Source organism: Ammospiza nelsoni, chromosome 11 (assembly GCF_027579445.1).
Source record: "Ammospiza nelsoni isolate bAmmNel1 chromosome 11, bAmmNel1.pri, whole genome shotgun sequence".
In the NCBI taxonomy this organism is placed as follows: Eukaryota; Metazoa; Chordata; class Aves; order Passeriformes; family Passerellidae; genus Ammospiza; species Ammospiza nelsoni.
Window position 1 is genome coordinate 5,239,350 of NC_080643.1, and position 21,815 is coordinate 5,261,164.

Here is a 21,815-nt window from a genome sequence, read left to right on the forward strand (position 1 = left end):
TAACCACCAGTAGTTGCAATATACCAAAACCACATTTTGGATCCAGTATATTTTGGCCATGCAATTCCCTTCTAACTTCTCCAGGATCTCCCAGGCACTTTTGCTAAAAGCCAGTGCCTAAGCAGACTTTTTGACATAAGAAATAGCAGCACAATCATTTTCTGCTCATGGCCTCCAATCCTCCAAAGGGAAACTGAAAATAATATAGCCTAATTACAACTCCGAATAAAACAGTTTTATTACTGAATGAATGACTTTAATTCTTTGTTTGCTCTCAAATGATACGTGAAAATTAATATGTGGCAAATTAACACCATAAAATTCGTGGGTGAAGGATTTTTTTTCCTTTTGGTTTGCCTTGCCCTACTTGCAGCGAGGGAATACAATTTCTCTTCTGGATCACAGGCAATAAAGAACACCAGATCTCAGTAATGATAGAAGTTATAAAGCACTGGGCTTGCCTTACAGCATAATTCAATCATTCAGAAGTCTTCATGCTTACAAATGTGTTATAAATAGGTCTCAAAACTGAAATGTGGCTGTTCTGGTTTGCACCAGGCTTTACACCTCGGTGGGGACAATGCAGGGAACCATAAAATGTCACCAAGTGCCACAGTGCATGATGCAGCCTGGCTTCTGCTCGCTCCCATCCCCACACCAGGACACAACCAGGCACCTGAGGTGCTCCCCTGCCCCAGAAGGAAGTCCAATGAAGATTCATTAACCTCTGGCCTCTTTCACTTATTTGATGGACAGTGAGCATCTCCGGGAAAAAGCTAAAAGGTGAACTTGAATGAGCTGGGTTCAGCAGATGACATTTTGAGGAGTTAAAGACACCTTAGGTGATAATTTACATCTGAAGCATCAAGGCATGTTGACATATTGATTGATAAATGGAAACATTATATGTGATGGTCATGCTGGCTGAACATTTAGGGTGATTTATGCTGTAACATTTGCTTTTTATGTGTATACCATTTTTTTATGTTAACAATAATGTGCTGTAAATGCTACATTAGTAATAAAATATGCACTGGCTATGTGCTTTATTGGCTTTAGTTGTGTATGAAAAAATACCACCACATTCACACAAAAATGATATGGAAATAATATACCTTGAGTAGGCACAGTGACAACCTGTAACTATGCTAAGGTAAAATTGATGTTAAAACCCAAGAATGGAAGTCTGCACAAACTGTGATTCATGTGGGGAGGTACATCTTACCACTATGCTTAAGGAGAAATGTGTCAAAAAAAAAGAAGAAAGGATGTATCAGAGTTATTAGAAAAGCAGAGCAGATGACTGTGTGCAAAGGACAACACTTAACTGATTTATACCAGTGCTCAGAAACAGTTCAGACTTTTGATGTTCCTTTGAGATTAATGACACCATCACTCTCCATTATAGGTACCCACCATGCAGAATGACTCTGCTGCAATATGAGACACAGCAGCCAAGCAATTACAGAAATGTCAGAGTTTTCTCTTTCCCCCCAACAATGAACACTTTATCACCTCCTGCTGACCAGTCCACTTTCAAACAGGGCTGGTTTTCCTTCAGGAAAGGCCACTCTGAAATAATGGGCCAGCGTGGGGGATCCCCATTGCTGTGGAGCCACAGAAAATACGCTCCAAGCAAGATTTCCTGGAAGACCAAGCATCCTGCTCAGCAACCATCAGCCTGTGCATCTCTTGCATACACAGAGATGCCCCTGGGAGGCATCACTCCTAATGTGGATGTACAACACAGATGCTCTGTGCACGTGCAGTACACCCAGCACTTTCATACATGACTGGCTTTCCAGACATGCAAATAAATCCAAATATTTCATGAAGTCCAGCGCTTGCTTTATGGCAAGCAATAAATATACAGAGCATACACCATATTGTCAACATTTAAAGGGTTAGTTTGATTTACTGCCTACCTGCAGTGCCCTGGCCTTGACATGTGTCAGTAAGGCACAAAGGAATTCTGAATATAAACATTACTATGCAGTTGGATAAAATATTCACTTTGTAGGAACAATAAGGAAAATAAGCAGAGAAAACTTGTAACATGGGGTGCAGGAGCTGGGACAGGCAGGAGAATTTGTAAATGCACAATAGCAGCAGTTCTGAGTTAGCAGCAGTGTGCTGTCACTTTTTACAAGAACTCTTGCATTGAACAACTTTACCTCACACAGATTGCCTGGCTCAGGCGCAGCCAAATGCTAGTAACTTCTCCTGGGCTAGGCAAGCACTCAGGATTCATGGAAAGAAGGATGGCAGTGCAGGAGTGGAGGTGCTGTGGAATTACTGCAGCTCACCAGGCCCTTACTGTACTGAGTGTGAAGTGTCAGCTCGGATGCAGGCTGTCAATAGAGCAGGAATGATCACAGCATCAAAGGTATGGGGAGATACTGTGCTGTCCTGAAATCCAGCTAACAAAGCCCTGATACCACAGGGAAGCCCTATTTTTTTGACAAAAATAGTCCCTTTGGGAGGCCAGAAAAGACACAGAGCCTCCCCCAGTGCAAAGGAGAGCAGTGTTTTCATGCTGGTGGCTTTTCTAAGGCTCTGGCCACCCCCTCAATGCAGCCTTCACCATTCCTTCCCTCAGCAAACCACGGTTACAGGAGGCAGCAGAAACAGCAGGCACCTTTTATAATCAAAGATCTCAATAGTTACAGAACACCATGTAAAAGCCATTTCCTCCGTTCAGCAAGGACTAAGTGGCAACAAGGGAGAGGATGAAGCAGGGACAACAGCAATTAAAAGCAAAAAGGATATAAAAATATTCCCAAATGCCTCAAAAGTAGCAGGAAGAGAAGACCATTTCTGTCTTAGCTAGCATTAACCTCTTCACATGGAAACTGAGTCTAGAGGTAAAAATGGCAGTACCCAGGATTTTGTAATTCACAGCAGCCAGTGGCGATGTGGGTTTGGGGAGGAAGGGGATCTCACAGCACTCAGAGATAACAATTACCCCCCAAACACACAGGCACACACACATTTATCTCAGACACACACAAACAAGCCTGTTGGCACACATAATGCACTCCACAAACCCAATTTGTTCTCACTTCATTATTTTCAAATACATAGGGAGAGTTCTGGGAATGCAGGTTGTTGCTATGCCAAATTCTGCAGAATGCAAGTTCTTTTGGTATTAACAAGAGTCTTTATACCATTTTCTCTCTAATTTTCTACTACAGCACTGCCAAACACCATTTAGCTTTGCTCAGAAAGTTGAAGCTTTTATAGGCAAAGCCCCAGAAACACTTCTCTGGTTTTTTTTCTTTACTTCTGTGAGCAGCCACATAAATCCCAGATGTTCTCTATTCTGCAGGAAGTAAATATTGAAATTGTGCTAGGAGATATTAAAATAGAGCTGACAGAGATGTGAGCCTGAGATCCAAAGTTGAACTTGAAACAGTTCTGTCAGCAATTGCCCACTCCTGACAGTGCTGCATATCTGCTGTCTGCAATCAGTCCTGAGGGCCATAGATCTTCCTAATCACCTTTCTCTCCAGTGACAAATATGAGCAAGCTAAAGCTAAGGTCAAATGAAAGGACTAAACACCTTCCATACATCAGGAAAGTTACCCTCACTCAAAATATGAAGCTCAGCATCTGGTGAGCTTGAGTGATGTAAAGCACTTTTGGCAGAAAAACCAGCATCCAAGAACCTGATGCAAAACTCCTTGAGCGTTGTTGAAAGCTGGGGAGGAGGGTTCATCCCACTGAGGCACAATCTGTGAGCACACAGCTCTACCTGTCACACTCAGCCAAGAAGCAAAAGGCATTTTTTGGTATTATAAATGTAATTGTGAAGGAAACAGGTGCAGCCCCATGGGCTTGTGTGAAGCTTTTACATGTGTAAAATCTGGGGGGTTTTTGCCATCAGTGAGTGGCCTCGGAGCCCAGCCTGGAGGCAGAGAGGATCCCTCATGGATGGGCCACCACAGGCTGGACTTCAGCAAAGGTGGTGGGACCGAAATGTCCCATTTTGGGGCAGCTGGATTTCCCTATGAGGAGACCTGCAGATGTTCCTCACCCCAACCTCACCTTAGGACATCTTAATTCCTGAGGAAAGCTGGGAAAGGCAGCCTGGCAGACCCCAGGCTTTTGGTTATGTTTCACCTTGGAGCACAAGGGCATTAAACGCTCACACCCTGATGCCCTGCTTCCTTTCTTTTAGGAAAAAAAAATCAAGGGTTTAGTAACTATCCTCAGGAAATGAAGCAAGATGGAAGAAAAGCCCAAATCACCAGAAAAGCCTGGAACCTAATCCCCTGTCTGAGCATCTCAACCAGATGACAGAATGACTTTAACTTGGAGCAAACGGGCTGGATGTAAAAAATACAACTTTTCCCAGGTACAGCAAGCAGGAACAGGCACAGAGGTATCTGAATGAAAGTTCAAATCTGAACTTTGTGCAAGGCAGTGTGAGTAGTCAGTAATTATTTATAGCTACAGGCCTGTGCCTTCTGAGCATAGGAGAAGCACTAAGCAAGATACCTTTCACCATGAGAGAGACTCGGGGAATATTTCAGGAGGTTGTGGAAAGAATATCTGTGGAAGGGTCATGGCTCAGGGCAGGAGGCTGCCTGCTACAGTCTGAATTATATTATTTTATTCTGCAACCTCAGAATGTTCTATTTCATCTGTCACAGAAACTGTCAGTCAGGTCTTGAAGTACAGCCTAAGTCTAAGTTTATTTGAATTATTATACAAAGGAAAAATGGCTTTTCCTTTCCCCAAATGAACCCCCTAAACTCAGTGTTTCCACAACACAGATTCTAAATTCAAGGAAACTTCATCCAAAAGCAAGAGAAGAGCAGCCCCAAACCCATCAGAGCACTACAGAACCAGAGGCACCTTTTTGTTCCAAGCAGCTCCTGTGAGCCCTCAGGCTGGGGCTCTCTGCTGTGCTCTCCACCCCTCCTCTCCTCATCCTTGTGCTCCGTTGCCTCTTCAAGGCTTTTCCAAAGCTGCTTCAGAGTTTTAGATCCTCATGACAAGCAGACTGAACTCTTCTTCCTGCAAACCCCACATCAATATGAAATGATGTCGTGACTGATATATTGGTGGCTCCAATTTGTATTGGTAGCATCCTTTTCCATAGAGGAAATGAAGACATGAGGCAAGAACAGACTTTCTTCCCTTCTAATCCTATTCCTCTCACCCAAGAGAAAATAAAGGAAGAGATCTAGTCTTAAAATTACCAAAATTGCTAAATCAGCAAACAGAAATCTTCCCATGGGACTGAGCATTGTATAGCAATTACCAGGAATTCCACCTGCTCCAAGTGCCCCCTCAATCAAAATGGGAGCACTCACTGGCTGCACAGAAAATCAATTTTCTCACCCATTACATGAAAGATGGGTTTGGTTTCTGTCTGAGGGTTGTATCCCAGCACAGTGCTCAGCTGTCCCAGCCTGCCAGCAGGTCACTTGCCATGGCAGCCCTGGCACATCCCACACATGCCATTGTGTGGAATTAGCCCTCTCCCACGTGTTCCTCCACAAAAATACAGCTCTACGGAGGAGATCAGATCAAAATTAACTTAGCCTAGCATTCTATTTCCATCGTAATTCCAGCTCAGTGCTGTTTCTCAGTGCTTTCTAGGAAAGTGCTGCTGACATGTCTCTGTGGTGTGCAGCCACTGAGGATATCCTGGCTGTAGCACGCTGCTGGGACTGCCAGGAAAGCCAGGATCCAGCCCTCAGTGTCCCAGGGACACGTGCTGGGGACACTTGCCACTTGCTGAGTGACACATCTGAGTGCACAAATGCAAGGGGCAGGAAGCAGCTCTGCCCTGGCCTGCTGGGGGACCTGGTGCCCCAGTGCCAGGCACTGCTCATTGAGCAGGACAGCTCAGGAAAAGCCACATTCCCACAGGCGGGCTCAGGTTTTGTCAATGAATTATATCCCTTTCCCCAAAGAAGGCCAGAAGCATCCCATTGTGTTACAAGGTAATATAAATGTTGTTTTTGGATTTTGGTGCTCCAGTGCTCGTTTGCCAATTACAGGAGGCTCTATTGTTCAGACGAGAATCCCGTGTTGACTAATTGGCAAAAACACATACACAGCTAAGCAGCACACTGTGTCCTACTTCGATGCAATGTGCTACCATTCCATCCTAATTAGAAATACTCATTTGCTCTTTTAATTGCATACCTTTGCATATTTACAGCAATTAATAAATAGCAAAAGTGGAACATACTAAGTCGGTCTAATATTTGCATTTCTGCTTGTTAAGTCCGTTAAGGCTTCTCTTGCACATTAGGCTTTAATTATGTGAGGAATGCAGAACACCTGATGCCATGCTGGAACCCAGACTGATTTTCTTTTGACTCCTCTACCTGGTCACTAACCAAAGCAGTGTTTTCCCCACAAAAACTGGCTAAAGATTAATTTCCTAGGGAATTAATGCTGTAATTGCATGCGTTTTTCTAGCTGGCTATTATGCCCTTGAAACACTGATACAATCTTAATTACAGAAGTGCAAACAATACCATTTTTGTGAACTGCTTTCTATTTTGTGCCAATTATGCAAGTAATAACCCACATTCAGTGAAAAAATAACACCTTTTAGCAGTGCCCAAGTCTTTTCTATATTTTTAACAATTTTGGGAGCTGCTTATTCTTACTGCCTGAAAATATCCTGCCTCAATATATATTCTACAGTACAAGGAATAAACAGTTTATTTCTGCAACTTTCCTATGAAACATGATACATTTTTAGTTGGGTGTGGTCTGAACTGCTCTTTTAGTTTCATTGAGGCTATACTAGTTTACATCAGCTGGGATCTGGCTCACCTTATAATTTTAAAGGATCTGATCGCATTTGGTCTGGAAATTCAGGAGGGTTTTTTTCCCCTTAAGAAATTATTTACCCCAAATGTAGGTAATTAATGTTTTTTAAAGTATACTTGCACACAGTATATCATGCACACAGTATATCAAGTATATCATGCTCGCAGATGTAGAGATAAAACATATTTTCCATTTTAGACCCTGATGTGTGTAAGAAAGCAGATAAGAACAGGGAGGTTTTACAGACAACAAGCCCAGCACAAGAAATTATGAATTTTTTTTCTTAGATCTTCGTACATACTCACTGCTTTCCAAAATCTCACTAAATCCACTCATGTCACTCTTGTGAGACTGCAGCTTTGAGATTGCTCACAGTCCCACATTTCAGAAAACAAAAGGCAGCTGACATTCCTGCCTGGAACATCTGGCTTCACACCTGACTCTGGATCAGGGTTTTATCTGGTGGCCTTTGACAGGGCTGTGCCAGTGCCAGCAGAGCTCATCTGCTGAGCTGAGCCAAAAGCCTTTCCAGGCTGCAGCCCTTCCTCCTTCTGCACACACAAACACAGGTCCTTAACACAACAGGTCCAGCTCACAGGATTTTGGATGCTGTTCTTAGCCCTGGTAAAATAAAGAGCATGGCAGGAAAAGAGCAGATGTGGAGCTGTGCCACTGTAACATTTCACAGGGATTCTCCCAGCCTGCAGACTGCTCTGTGGCAGGGAAGAAGGGACACAGACCGAGGGTAAATGTTTATGGCTTTTCTATCCATTTTTCACTGGCATGCTGCTGCTGAGGAGAGCAGCCCTGGTGCTGGCAGAATTCCAAGTGGAGTCTCTGGGGTGTGCAGGGGCATTCCCAAACTGGGAGAGCCTCAGGAGAGGCAGTGGGTGCCTGCAGCTCGTGTGACAGATGCTGGCAGGACCTGGCTGGGACCAGGAGCAGCAGCAGCCAAAGCCTCCCACACCTACAAAAGCACCCTTGGGAAACACTTGGAGACCAGGAATGCTGTCACCAGGGCAGATGGCACAGAAGGGCCCTGCCAGCCCCACTGGGAGCTTTGGTGCCCACCTGGCACAGAGCCTGGGGATCAGAGCTGCCCGGGCAGGGCTCGGGGGGAACATGGTGCCCACCCAGTGCCAGCTGCAGGCTGTGCCCTGCTCATGCTCCAGCTCCATCCAGCAGCAGTGGGCACAGCTCTCCTGGTGGAGGAAATCCCCCTCTTAGTGCCAGAGCTGCAGGAGAAGGTGAGGAGGTTGAGGAATGCAGTGACTGTGAGAGACAGCCCTTGGAATCACACCCTGTCTGGAATCAAAGCCCAGAGCAGAAGGATGTGTGCTATGGAGGATTCCCCTCCCTGGGACTGTCTGAGGTCAGGCTGGAGGGCTTTGAGCAACCTGGCCCTGCTCATGGCAGAGGAAATGCACTGATGGTCTTTAAGGTCCCTTCCAACACAACCCACTCCAGCATCCTGTGGCTCCCTACCCCATTCCCCTGGCTGAAGGCACTGACAGCAGCAATGGGATCAATTAAAGATGGGGCAATGAAAACAGATTCCTGCCCAAAACTGCCCCGTGGCTCTGTCACAGTGTGTGTGGAACCAACCAATAACACACACTGCTGGTTGGTCAGTCAGTGGTTTCAGAAGTTGTAGTTAAAGCCATTTTTCTATTCATTTCATAGCAGAAAGTAAAATCTGAGTTTCCTACCTAAACCAAAATCACTGCCATTCTCTGAAAGGTATTTTTTGCCCACTTCTCCACATCTCACAGAGTTAGAAACATTTGAGCCATAGTAACATCTTTAGTACTTTGGCAGAGAGCAGGATTTGATTAACAAACTCTTCAGCTGTTGTATTTTGCAGATAGTGTTCAAAATATCAGGCTTAGGTAGGGCATAATTCCATCATTTCAGATGCCTCTATGGCACATATTTAGGTCTGCAGTTATATTTCCATGCATTCATTCATTCAATACTCAGCCTGACATTTGTAAAAAACATACAGCTGGTGAAGTAGAGAGTTGTCTTATTCTTCAGATGTAGAAATTTCAGATTTTAATGTCAAAAGATAAAAATAACTGTTAGAGTTTTGTTTGTTTTTTCTTCCTTCACTGTAGGGAGAACTTTTATAAAAGGAGATTTACAATTTCAAACAAAACAAGCAATTTATGTTTGCACTGCAACTTTCTTCCTTACCAATTTCTGTTGTTTTCAGAGAAAAAGGGGAGGAGAAGGCTACATGAAGATGAAAGGGAAATTTACCCCAATGGTGAGCTTTCAAAAGCTGAAGAGTACAAAGAAAACCTGATCAAAAAGTTATTACCAGAAACTGGAATGACTATATGTGTCTGGGGAGGGGGAGAAATGCAATATCACAAGCAAAGAAAATTCAAATACAATAGAAAATGTGCTGGATGTCCACTGGGAGATGGAATGATTTCCTCTGAGCTCATGGGAAATTACTGTATGGATATCTGAACATTGGGTCATATCTGGTGTTGCAACCAAACAGACATTTACTGTGTTACATTCAGATACAGGCAGAGTTTAGCTTGTAAACAAACATCAGCAAACTAAATGACAGACTTGCTGCTAGAGACACAATCTCAAAACCAAAAAAAGACAAACCCCACCAACCCAAATGTGCAGGTATCCACATTTTTTTTAATTTGAAATAGAAGTATAAGACCAATTAAAAAGAAAAATTAATTTAAATTTATGCCGTACAGGAAAGCATACATTGAGCATTTGATAGTGAACACAAAATGGACTCATGCTCTCAGTCCTCAGTATTTTTTAGTGAGCCCATCAGAAGTGCACAGCCACAAGAACAGGGTCAGGAATGGTCTTAGAGGCACTGAGGCACAGCCTGAATGTCTGATGTGAGGATTGTGAGGATGTGCTCGACACAGAGGATCCTGCACTCCCTGCCATGCACAGAGGAGGAAAATGGCTCCTTTCATCAACTATAACTGCACAAAATACAGAAGGAAAGCATGCAGGATAAGGGAAATTTGTTCATTTAATAAGTTTCCTCACTTGTTGTTTAATTTTCCTCTGAAAGTTTTCTGGTCCTCTGCAAAGTTCCCAGGGGTGAGATCAGAGAAGCTCTGTGAGGTTTCTGTAGGGGAGCCAATGTTCCTGGGACTGAAGGCAGCAGAGGAGTGCAAGGCACAGGAGCACATCCCCTGCAGGTGGGAGATCTCTCCTTCCATGGGAGATGTCAGAACTCAGTCAGGATGAGGACAGTTCAGAAAACATAGGCTGAAAATTCCCCTGTTTAGATTGATGCAATAACAACACACATCACCACAATTACAGACATGATTTTGCCAATTCGGTGCAAACAACTCTTTTATATTGTGTGATTTCTTACTGATGAAATATTCCCAGTAACACCAGAAAAATCTCTTCCACACTGAACAACAAGGCTATGATTGACTGTCTGCACAGAGATGAGTTATAATGGGATTTGGCACCTCTGAGCTGGGAGGACACAGGGTGCCAGCAATTGTTTGTGTTTCTGGAGGGGTTATCCAGCTTCAGAAGTGTTCAGTGGCATGTTTCAATCAACAGCAGGAAAGTACAGCTATCTCCACTTTGAAGAAGTTTAATCTATGGCTACGATCCAAAAAGACCAAGTGTCCTCTGAATTCAAAGGCAGCCAATCTTCATAGACTCAAGAAGAGATTATCTAGAGATTATGTTGGTAATTAACTGAGGAAATGGAAAGTTGGTCTAAACCCTGTGGATCTGCCTCAAAGTGACATTGCTCTTTTCATTCCATAAAGGATGTGGTGGAGGCTATGGACAGAATTTACAGAGAAGCACAGTGAAATGTGGGTAAAGCAACCAGGGGAGCCTGAATTCAGGTGTCTTAACTAACTGTCTTTGCTCTGAACTGGACAACTGGGTGGCTACAACAGATCATTTCTATGTAAAATTAAAATGAAAACTAGCAACTGCACACCAATACCCAGCAATCATCATATCAATGTTAATACCTGATCCTCATTAATAGCATTTATTCTAACTGGTCTTACTACACCTCTTGGTTACTGCAATTACTCCCAATTAGACAGAGACTGTGAGCACCAGCTTTTATAGCCTGTCACATGCCAGATGAGCTGAAGGACCCCTTTGCTGCAATGCTGTTCAACAGAGAGACTTCATTTTCTATTACTCTGGAGACCTTCTCAAGACAAATACTTCATTCTTATAACATCATATTTTTTCCTCCTATTTGCATGACAGCGCTTCAGAGCTCTCCTAAATCTTCGATTACTTAATAACTACTTTTCTTTCTCATCTGATAACTGCAGAGAGTGGAACAAAAGAGTGCTGCATAGTTACAGGCACACAACAGCCCTGCTATTTAGCATTTAGATGGTGCCACAGAAAGAGGGACGATGTACCAGGGAGGCAGAGGGGAGGTGGATGTGAGCAGTGCCAGTTGGCTGGAGAGAATGCCCCCTCTCATCTCCCTCGCTGTGCTCCTTGCCAAAACCATTTTCTGCTGTTTGAGGCAGACAGAGGGAACGTGCCTGCTTTCCACCAGTCTGCTCCGAGCAGCGCGTCCCGCTCTGCGGGCATTCCCCAGGCTTCCAGTCATCGCTGCTCTGCGGGGTGAGGAACAGCTTGAGACAGCTTTTTGAGACAGCTACAGCAGGGCAGCAGAGCCCCACGCACCAGGCAAAGCCCCTGTGCAGGCTGAGTGTGCAAAATAGATGTGAGCATGGGCATCCCACAGCTCACCTTCACATAACCCCAAACAGCAAATCCCCCAGCACGAGCTTAGCCCTTTAACCCAGGATATTCACAGATGTCTGGGAAGTTTTGGAATCAGTGCTCCATTTAAATGATCCTTTCACTCCTTCCCACATGTATTATTGATATTTGCATTAACAAATATACTCTATGCCAAATTTCCTACAGGCCTCTTTTCAAATTAGCCATCTGCAGCCGTGTGAAGCTTTACATGAACATGAGGTGTGTGAAAGGATATCCAAATCCTATCAGCTCTAACAGGTACTTATCCATCTTTTAACACATTGCATACGCTGGCTATAGAAGGTAAAAGCAGAATGGATATGAACTGTGGAACAACATCCAAGCAAACCACACATTCCCAGAAATCCTTCTCCAGTCACCAGTTTCAAGGAGGAGATAGCTACATAACAGGAGACAGCTCTTAATTTGAAGCATCCCTCCTACTTTACAAAAAGGTGGTGTTTTTCCATTATTTGCTCCTTAACAACAAAACACTGAAGGTCTTTACTGCCTACTGCAGAGTGTTAATTTTTAATGGGAGAAGCTACATGCTGCTTGATTTCTTTAGTGCATGAAGCAGCCAACCAATCGTGCACCACCTCTAACTCCAGAACAGCAGTTTCAGCAAGGAGCCTTTACAGCTCAGAGCATCCTTGAGGGCTAAAGATGTCAAGCAGTTTAAATGCCAATGAAATCAAGAAGACACCAGGCTCAGATATGTTAGGAAAAAAGGACAGGAAAATGGAGACCTCCACTGAGACCAAAAACTTTTCCTCTGCTCTAAGAATTAAGGGCCCACTTTAGGCACCTGTGAATCACCTGCCCGGTGAATGGGGAGAGGCAAAAGCAGCACTAATGAGAAAGCACAGAGCAAATTTTATCATGAAAAAGGTGTGAAAAATGGGCTGGAGGACATGTGAGAGAGTCCAACTCTCTCTCTGCACCTGAGACATTGCTGAGACATGCCTTGCTTAGCCTGTCCAGCAGGAGCTCTGATATAGAGAAGCTACAACAACCTTAAGGAATTTGTTCCAAGTCTAAACAGAAAAGTTTTTTCCCCAGTAACTCTCCAGACCACACAATCTCAGTGCCACTGTGCCCACTGCCAAAGCTGCCAGGCATTCATGTGACACAGGACTTCCCACCCCTCAAAGCTGAAGCCCACTTGCTAAAATTCCCAGTTCTCAGTGTTTTCAGGACATGCTGTGTTTGGGCATCACCCCTCTCTGTAAAGCCCTTCCCTGGTGGGACATGGCCCTGCTAAGGAGGAGCACGTGGCTCCAGCTCCTGAACAAAGGACAGTGCAGAGGGATCTGCATCTCAGCAGCTCCCTCTGAAACTCAACCCTCAAAATGTACCACATCTCGTTCAACATACCAAGATTTCACTGAACAATTCAAGCTATATTGCTGCTTTTAACATAAATACTTCATAAATACTTCTGAAGTCAGCATGGAAAATTGCAAAACACATCTTTCATGGTTTTGGATTGGCACTCACCATTTCCTCTAGGCAGAAGTGTCATTTAAGAGATTAAAGTGCACATGACAAGAACAAACTCTCCTCCTCCTCCCAGGGTGCTGCTCAGAGCTTGCCTGCTTAATACCAGTATTAGCATCCTCTTCTTTCACTGGAACCTGAACTTGATTAGACCCTCAGGTGGGACTAGAGAGATGCTCATGGGGGTGCAGCACCAGCACCAAGGCTGCAGGAGTCTTGGCCATGGATTCTTTTCTACAGCATCCAACACCCACCTAATAGTAGGAAAAGATTTGTCTCCCAAGGCAGTGCTAAGTTCACAGCAGCCACAGCACTGTGGGAGTGGGCTTGAAGAAAATTCATCAGCCCAGATTGTATTTCATCATCTTTCTGCCTGCAAAAGCCACTATGCCATTGCATGGTCTCAGGCACTCTCTGGTACAATCCAAATATTCTGCCTTTAAACACTGGCCAGCAGTAGAATGATGCCAGTGCTGAATGCTCTACTCACAGATAGGAAAATCTGAGGGAAGATCCATTTCTATCAAAATTATTGAAGGGACATCTGATAGCACTGCTTCAGTTCAGGCTTATTAAATACTCTCCATTTTGTCCTTCATTTGCAGGGATTTATAATTTTGCTATAAAAATCCATTCAACCTTGAAATTTGGCATCCTTCGTTTCACTCCACGAGATATTTTTAAAGATATAAGAGCAGAAATATTCCTATTCTGGCAATGGCTTAAACGGATATTAACTTTCAATCCTGCTGCACAGCACACTGGAAAGTTGAAAAAACTGCTGAAAATTACTGCTTAAAAAAAAAAAAAAAAAAGCCTTAGCAGCAATCTAGCTTGAATTGTTCAGTGAAATCCTGGTCTGTTGAATGTGATCTGGTACATTTTGAGGGTTGAGTTTCAGAGGGAGCTGCTGGGATGCAGATCCCTCTGCACTGTCCTTTGTGCAGGAGCTGGAGCCACAGGGCCGTGTCCCACCAGGGAAGGGCTTTACAGAGAGGAGTAATGCCCAAACACAGCATGTCCTGAAAACACTGAGAACTGGGAATTTTAGCAAGTGTGCTGCAGCTTTGAGGGGTGGGAAGTCCTGCATCATATGAATGCCTGGCAGCTTTGGCAGTGGGCACAGTGGCACTGAGACTGGGTGCTCTGGAGAATTACTGGGGAAAAAACCTTTCTGTTTAGACTTGGAACAAATTCCTTAAGGTTGTTGTAGCTTCTCTATATCAGAGCTCCTGCTGGACAGTGCAAGCAGATCCTAACAGCAGTGTAATATGTAAGACAGAACAACTTCAGCCAAGACTCCTTAATGGAAATGGCAACTGGTATTGATTTCCTAAACACAGAGGTTGTGCCCCTCACCTCCATGACAAATCAGTTAGTAAAGACTGGGGACTCAGGGGAAACTCCTCCTCATGTAAACATGAACTTGTGGTTTATATTAACACAATATATTCTACAACTTCTTCCATGGTGAAGTCCAGGAAAATACAGGAGGAGTCTGCAAGTGGCCACCAAAGATATTCACAGCAAAAAAATAAATCACTAATGCAAGTGCAATTGAATTCAACAGGCAAAGGAAAAAGTAGGCACATAAGAGTACAGAGAAACTATGGAAGTCTTTGGATTACCTCTAAATTTATAATCAAAATGAAAAATAGGCAAAACCAAACAGATTGATTCTCAGTTGCAATACAATACACATATACAGTGATTAATAAAAATAACAGTTATTTATCTGCTAGTAACAGTAAATTATCCTTAATGCTACTAAAATTGGTGTAAGAACTCAGTCTGACAAGGACAAACATCTTCATCATTAATGACTGTCATGGTAGAAGGGACAAATATTTTTCCAAACCATGAAATATAGTTAAGAAGCTCCTCAATATTTGGTAATACAAAATACAAATACTTCTTGTATTTTGAATCCAAGAAGTCTCCCATTTAGGAGCAAAGCAATGTGGCTCTGAAGCACAGCTCCTCCATAATCAGTGTTTTCACAGCCATTACCAAGGACAAGGAATACAGACATCCCCAAAGATGCCTCCAGCCCCCCTTCTCTCACTGCTAACAGTAAAAGCAGTATAAATAAACCCACTCACTGGCCTGGCTGCACCAGCAGAAAGATCAGACAGACAGCTGAGATGAATAACACTGAGAATAGAATAACTTATTTTGTCCTTGAAGCAAAAGCAACTTCCTTACACCCCTTAAGTTAATAACGCTTTATTTTGTCCCCAGCTGTTAAGTTTATAGAAATTAAAAGTCATGACTATTTGTCTTTTGCCAGCATGAATTTAAAAGTGCCTTTAAAAAATCTCATTATCATTGTGGCTTTTTTTTTTCCCAAGCAGATTCAATACAAAGCAGATTACATCCTGCCTGCACTACTAAAGTGCACATAAATTTTTCACAAACCAATTTATCTTAAAAATTTTTCTCTCCTCATTTTGATTCTGGACACAGTACAGAGCAGAAAGACACTCCAAGTATTTTTTAGATAACACAATTCTAGCCAGAGTGGGTTAGTGTTTCTGAGGTATTTCTGTTCTATAACATTATTTCCAGACCATCAGAACACACCTTTTATGAAGTGGAATGATCTCATATGAAACAATTACATTACCATGAAGTTTTAGTCTGATGTTCAACCTGAATTTGAAGATTTAGAACTACAGGATTCATTCACAGGTAACAGATAAAAATAAATTCCTTGGGTAAGGAAATTGGGAAATATCCATCGAGGGATATGCATGGAAAGGGGCAACATGGGTCCCCTGTACAATTATCTGGGAAACCAGCAGTCCTGCAACAACCACACGAGACCACCAGTGGCATCCCACTCCTGTACCAGCAGTAATCAACAGTGCAGTTACTCCATTCCAGGTGTACAAACCATCCTTTCTGAGGCACTGGGAGAGGAAGGTGACCATAATTCTCACCGTAAGTTTTTGGGAGTGTTGGGAAGAGGAAAAACCCTTCCAGGTCTGGGGGAAGGTGTTTGTATGGAGAGCAGCCCTTTCCCTGCAGCAGAGCCTTGACTCATCAATGCTTGGGGACAGTCAGGAGACACTGATTGACCAAACACTCCCAGTGAAAAACTACACTGTGCTCAGAGCCAGCAGAGATATTTATAGCCAGGTTTGTTTGAATGGCCGTAATAGCTGAGCTGCAGTTTCTGTTCTCCAGACAGCTCCAAAAAAAAAAATCAAGGCAACCACTCTGGTGGAGCAGGAAAAGTTCCACTGTCGCTTTTCATGCGGCACTTGTCTCTCCCTGGCACTGATGACAGCCTTTTCACAAGTACCCCAGGCACCTTACAGAAAGAACAAGACATGAGTATGTCATGGCATGAGTGCAGAAAAAACCGGAATAAAAGTTACCTTAGACAAGTCTGAGTCACTCGCTGTTAAGGCAGAACAAAACCCTGAATCTCTCCTGTTCTTTCATTTGCCTTCACTCCTGCCTAAGGAAGGGGTTTGATCACACTTTCATTTTAGCTAATAAAGTGTTCACAAGTAAGATATTTACAAGCAATAGTAACATTGCTCCTTTGGGAGAGACTGTCTAGGAACAGACAGTGAATAACCGGGCCCAGTAAATGGCAAAGAAGAAATTTCTTGGGCTTTTGGGTGGATTCTAAATATGTAATCTGATTCCTGTATGTTTGCTAGCCTTGGAGCAGAAGTGATCAGAAACCAGGGGATGTCACAGTCTTTTGCAAAGATATCAGAAGGAGAAGAATGAGTCAAGAAACAACCCCAAGCAGAAAGCAGCACACAGAGGAACAAGTTCTTCCCCCACAGCAGCTCCTGCTGCAGGACCCCAGCACTTCTGCTTGTGCCTGAACTAGGAAAAAGACTCGGAAGCCTGGTGGAACCAGGGTAACCCATGGCACCTTCAGAACAAAGCTGCTGACCAGACTTTCCTCTTTTGGCCAGGGTGCTTAGCTGGATGGAAAGTATAAAGAAAAAAGAAATTACTTAAGAAAATCCCTCCATAACGAAACATAATTCCATCTGCTTCCCAGTGTGTGTTTCTAGGGAAAAAAAAAAAACCAAACCAAAAAAACCTCCTTTCCATCTAAGCATGGTTGAAATTGCTGCCTTGGGGGAAAAAATCTTGCATGTTCCCTTCCTTCCAGCAGACATGCAATGAAGGCAACATTACAGTCCTTCAGGAGTGCCTTCAGGGATACACCAGAGAAAACTTACAAAATTCTTTTCCACATTAATTTGCATTAAGCTGACATTTTTCGTGATGGGCATTTTGCAGATTTGAGAAGAAATATATTTTTCTTTGGTAAGTAATTTGTGAGAAAATTTCTACCACTTCAACTATTGCAGATTACTCTTTTATCTTTGGAAGTGCTGCCTCTTGAAATGCAGGCATGAGAAGACACTTATGACATCTCTGCAGGCACACAGACTTTACTATGATCACATACCTGTGTTTTTATAGCACATTCCTTAGAAAACAACCAGTTGGAAAAGCAGATAGAAATCTCAGTTTCAGGACATTAAACCATTGTTTAACACCTCAGGGATAGGACACTGTCTATAAGGAATGAAAGGCTGAGATAATTGAGATGTTCAGCCTGGAAAAGAGAAGGCTTTGGGGTGACCTGATTGTGGCTTTCCAGTACCTGAAGAGGGCCTGCAAGAAGATGAAGAGGAACAATTCACAAGGGCCTGGAGTGACAGGACAAGGGGGAATGGCTTCAAACTGGCTGATAGTAGGTTTAGATTACATATTAGGAAGAAATTGTTTATTGTGAGGTTGGTGAGGCCCTGGCACAGGTTGCCTAGAGAAGCTGTGGCTGCCTCACCCCTTGAAGTGTTCAAGACCAAGTTGGATGGAACTTGGAGCAACCTGGGCTAGTGGAAGGTGTCTCTGCAGGGGCTGGAGTGAGATGGGCTTTAAGGTCCTTCCCAACCCAGACCATTCTAGAACCAAAAAACAAAGCAGTTCCTTACACCCTCTCCTCAGCCTGGATGCAATCAGCTCATTCCAGCAATATTTTGGTGAGGATCCTCTCTTCTGCATCTCCACTCTCTAAACCAGGAGCGAGCATCCCACGGGAGCCCCGGGAGGCCACCTGACTCAGAGCCACATCTCTGAATCACCAGCACCTACTCCCCGTGGGAGGGAAAGGCCACTGAGACACTGCTGGCCCGGAGCAGGACTGAACTCTTCCCTCCCAGCACGCAGGTGCTGGCTCAGCTATTTTGACCCAGCGTGTGGGAGGGCTGAGCCAAGGTGTTACCCAGCCCTGGGAGCTGCCCACCCTCTGCTGGGCTCTCCCTGGCAGCGGGGGCTCAGGCAAGCTGCACAACGTTGGCAGGTTTACATCCCCTCTTCCCACCTTCTCCAGACAGCTGAAGCCACAAACCAATTAAACTATAAACTATCCCACACGTCTTTGCAAATTAGAGCTGTGTTTAATACACAGCCACTGTGGGCTTTGCACTGGGAGCTCTGCTCTGAAAGCCCTTCAGAAAGAAGCAAGAGACTGGTAAGCTGAAATTCAGCAAAAAGCACGTCTTGTAACATCCTGAAGTTGCCAATATTGTTTAAAAAGGAGAAAATAATTTTATTTTTGTACCCCCTGGACTTTTATTGTTGCCAGAAATAATCACATGTCTGTCCTTATTCAAGACAAACCAAGTTTAGGATAATTATCCTTGAAATGAACTGCAGGAAACCAAACACTGACTGACTTGTGTTGTGCATGGAGCAATTCCATGGTCTGGATAAGCCTTCATCAGTGAAGTGCTTGAGAGGAGTTCAGCCATAAAAGACATGAGGTGTAAGGATAAATGTTCAATGCAGCAGGAACCAGTTATTTAAACAAGCATTAAGGTTATAAACTTAAGTTCATTAATTCAGTGTGCTTAGAAATCAGCAGCAAAAGTAAATGACAATGGTACACAGCAATAGCAGTGATGAGCATTAACAGGAGTGTTATAATGGCAGCAAACTCCAGAAACAGACACATTTTTCTAAGCCAAGAAAACTCAATTTCCACTTGGCACAAAAGAATCAATTAGATATGGCACTTACTGGTCAGCTGAGAGTTGGAAACACCTCTCCTCTTTTCTAACACTTCACTCTGTACAAATCAATGATCAAAGCAAATGCAGCCACACAACTCTGTGAGTCTGTAATAAAGCCATTTATTTCTGAAGCCTGTTTCTATGTGTGGAATTTTCTTATAAAGATAGGTGCTGTCATAACCAGCATCCATTTCTTGGCAGAGGGAAAAGGAGCAGAAAATCAATGTGTTTGCTAACTCAGAACTAACTGAGCCATTCCCAACGCTGCATGAAATGCAGCAAGACAAGGACCCCTTTAATGACTGAGATGTTTTATCTCAAATCCAGGTACCTATGTGGCTTAGAAGAGCCTCCCATTTAAAGGAAACTTCAAGTGACGAGTGTAGGCAGAGATGAAGGCTAAATCTTGTTTCCTCACACAGTGAAGTGGGTAAGATGTCAGAAGTGCTAAGAACTCCAAAGTCCAGTGAAAGCCAAACTTTGGAGGAGATTTCACCTGAGTCTGAGATAGAAAATAACCCTAATTGGAGCTGGCTAAAGTGCAAGGCCTGGTAAATGAACCAGCTTCTGGAACCTGGACACCTCATTTTCCTCACAAATCCTGTTATTACAAAGAAGGAGGACTTTGAAATGCCTCAACCAACACATTAATTTAATGGAACTATGCTTCATCTGTTCTATACTTCCTTGGAAAGCACAGCTTGAACAAAGTGATTGCAAAATGTAGCCTACTGTTAACATTTTCCTGCATTTCAATTGTTCTTCAATTTCTAACTTCAATACAGTCAGTAGAACAGAATCACAAAACAGCCAAGTTGCCAAGTTCACTCAGGTTTCTGAACAGAATTCCCTAGTAAATAAGGCCATCCTCAATCTGATGCACAGGAAAATCCTACCCACCTTTCCCCAAAAATGGCAGTTAATTTTTCTGTTCCCTTTACTTGCTCCTTCAGTTGTCTGCAATGTTTTTAATGGACATAATAAAGAAAGAGAAGAAAAATGCAATTATCTTTTTCATCTGTTTATAGACTCCAGCATAGGAAGAGCACACGAGTACTTTGATTGTTCCCATGCAAATGTTCCTGCCTTTGGACACTTCAACACTTGCACAGATGTCAGAACAGACATAATCAGATTATTCTTTCCTGTGTGAGGTTTTTTTTCCCCTCCGAGTTATTTACAACATAAATCTTTAATTCCTCCTAATTGAGGGCATCTGTCCTGATATCTGCCTCTTCCATCTGAGGAGCCTGTGTCATCTTATGCAAGTCCTGCTATTCAGGTTCCAATTCATCTTCTTGCTTGACATTTTCCTAGCTGGAAACTGTTTCTGTAAAGCACCTCCAGAAATGGAGGTGTGATGCTTGGTAGAACTTAATATCCTAGATAGGCGGAAGAATATTTAGCCTGCTCTTACAATAACCATCACTGTGCTGTTAAATGATGCCAAGCCACAAAGTGCCTCATCTGAACGATGGGATTAGTCCATTTTGTGACAAATATTGTAACTGCAAAAGCATCTATCACAAAATCTCATAAGGCCAGAAAATATTTCCTGACATAATGTCACCATACACACACAGATCACAGAAACTTCTGAAATGCGGAACTAACACCCTTCCCCCCCAGCCTGCAACAGAAACTTCACATATTCTTGAAAATGTCAAGATGTATGGAAAGGATTCACTCTATTTTTGTCCCAGGACCTATATTACAGGGCAGAGGAACAACTTTCTGTCAGGCAGGAAGATTATACTAATAAGCTAGAGATTGGAAAACTTTCCTGACCATAAGCAATTAATTGAAAATAGAATACACACGTTAAAGCTGTTTCCAGGAATGATCCTCAATCCACCAACAGGTTCTTAAAGGAAAAGAGATTTTTCTGGAGAAATACAATACCTTTGATTCAGGGATGGGGACTGCAACATTTGTAACCTCAGGTAAGCAAGCCTACATCTCTCCTGGACTCAACAACCTTATTCTGTTTAGTTACTATGCTATTTAACTTCAGTGGTGTGGCTTCTTCTATATCTGCAATGAGTTATTAAATGGGAATCACCCTTTGAGGAAAAGTAGAGGGGACAATGGAAGCAAAACTCTGCTCAAGGAGAAAGAAGAGACAGGAAGAAGGTCCCTGTCAGAGACAAGAGGCAGCTGACAGAGAGAGCAGGAACAGGTGAGAGCAGCACTGAAAGGAGATCAGAGCACAGCTGCTGGCCTGATGGAAAGCTTTGTGTTTCCCTAAGCAGCTCACAGCTAATGGGCTCATCACTCTTCCCCCTGTGCTCCACAGAGACAGCAGCCATGGAGCAACCATCCCAGGGATGCAGGCAGCAGCTGAAGCTCTCTCTGTCACCTCCTTCTCCATCTTTATCCTCTGCAAAGTTAGGACAACTCCCTATGGAGCCAGAGTTTGCCCCAGACCTGCTGAAGGCACAAGACTCTGCCGTAAAAACATTTTTTTACCTGATAATAATAGGCCAAATGAGAATTACTGAAAGAAGGAAAAAATCAAATTCGGGGTACAGTTGGATTCTCAGTGTTCTACCTGCACATTCTCCAAAATCCACTGAACCAAGGACTGGTTCCATGGCTAATAAATCTACTTGGTTTTTGGTTTAATTCAAATGAAAGGAATATCCAGCAGCAGCAGAGAAGGAACAGGCTGTGAATATTAAACACATA

General features: G+C 43.3%; 1 protein-coding gene across 5 annotated transcripts in view; it reads right to left on the reverse strand.

Moving 5' to 3' along the window:
• Positions 1-21,815, reverse strand: part of TAFA1 (TAFA chemokine like family member 1) — a 215,555-nt gene that overhangs the window by 125,135 nt on the left and 68,605 nt on the right. The gene's annotated exons all lie outside the window — the stretch shown is intronic.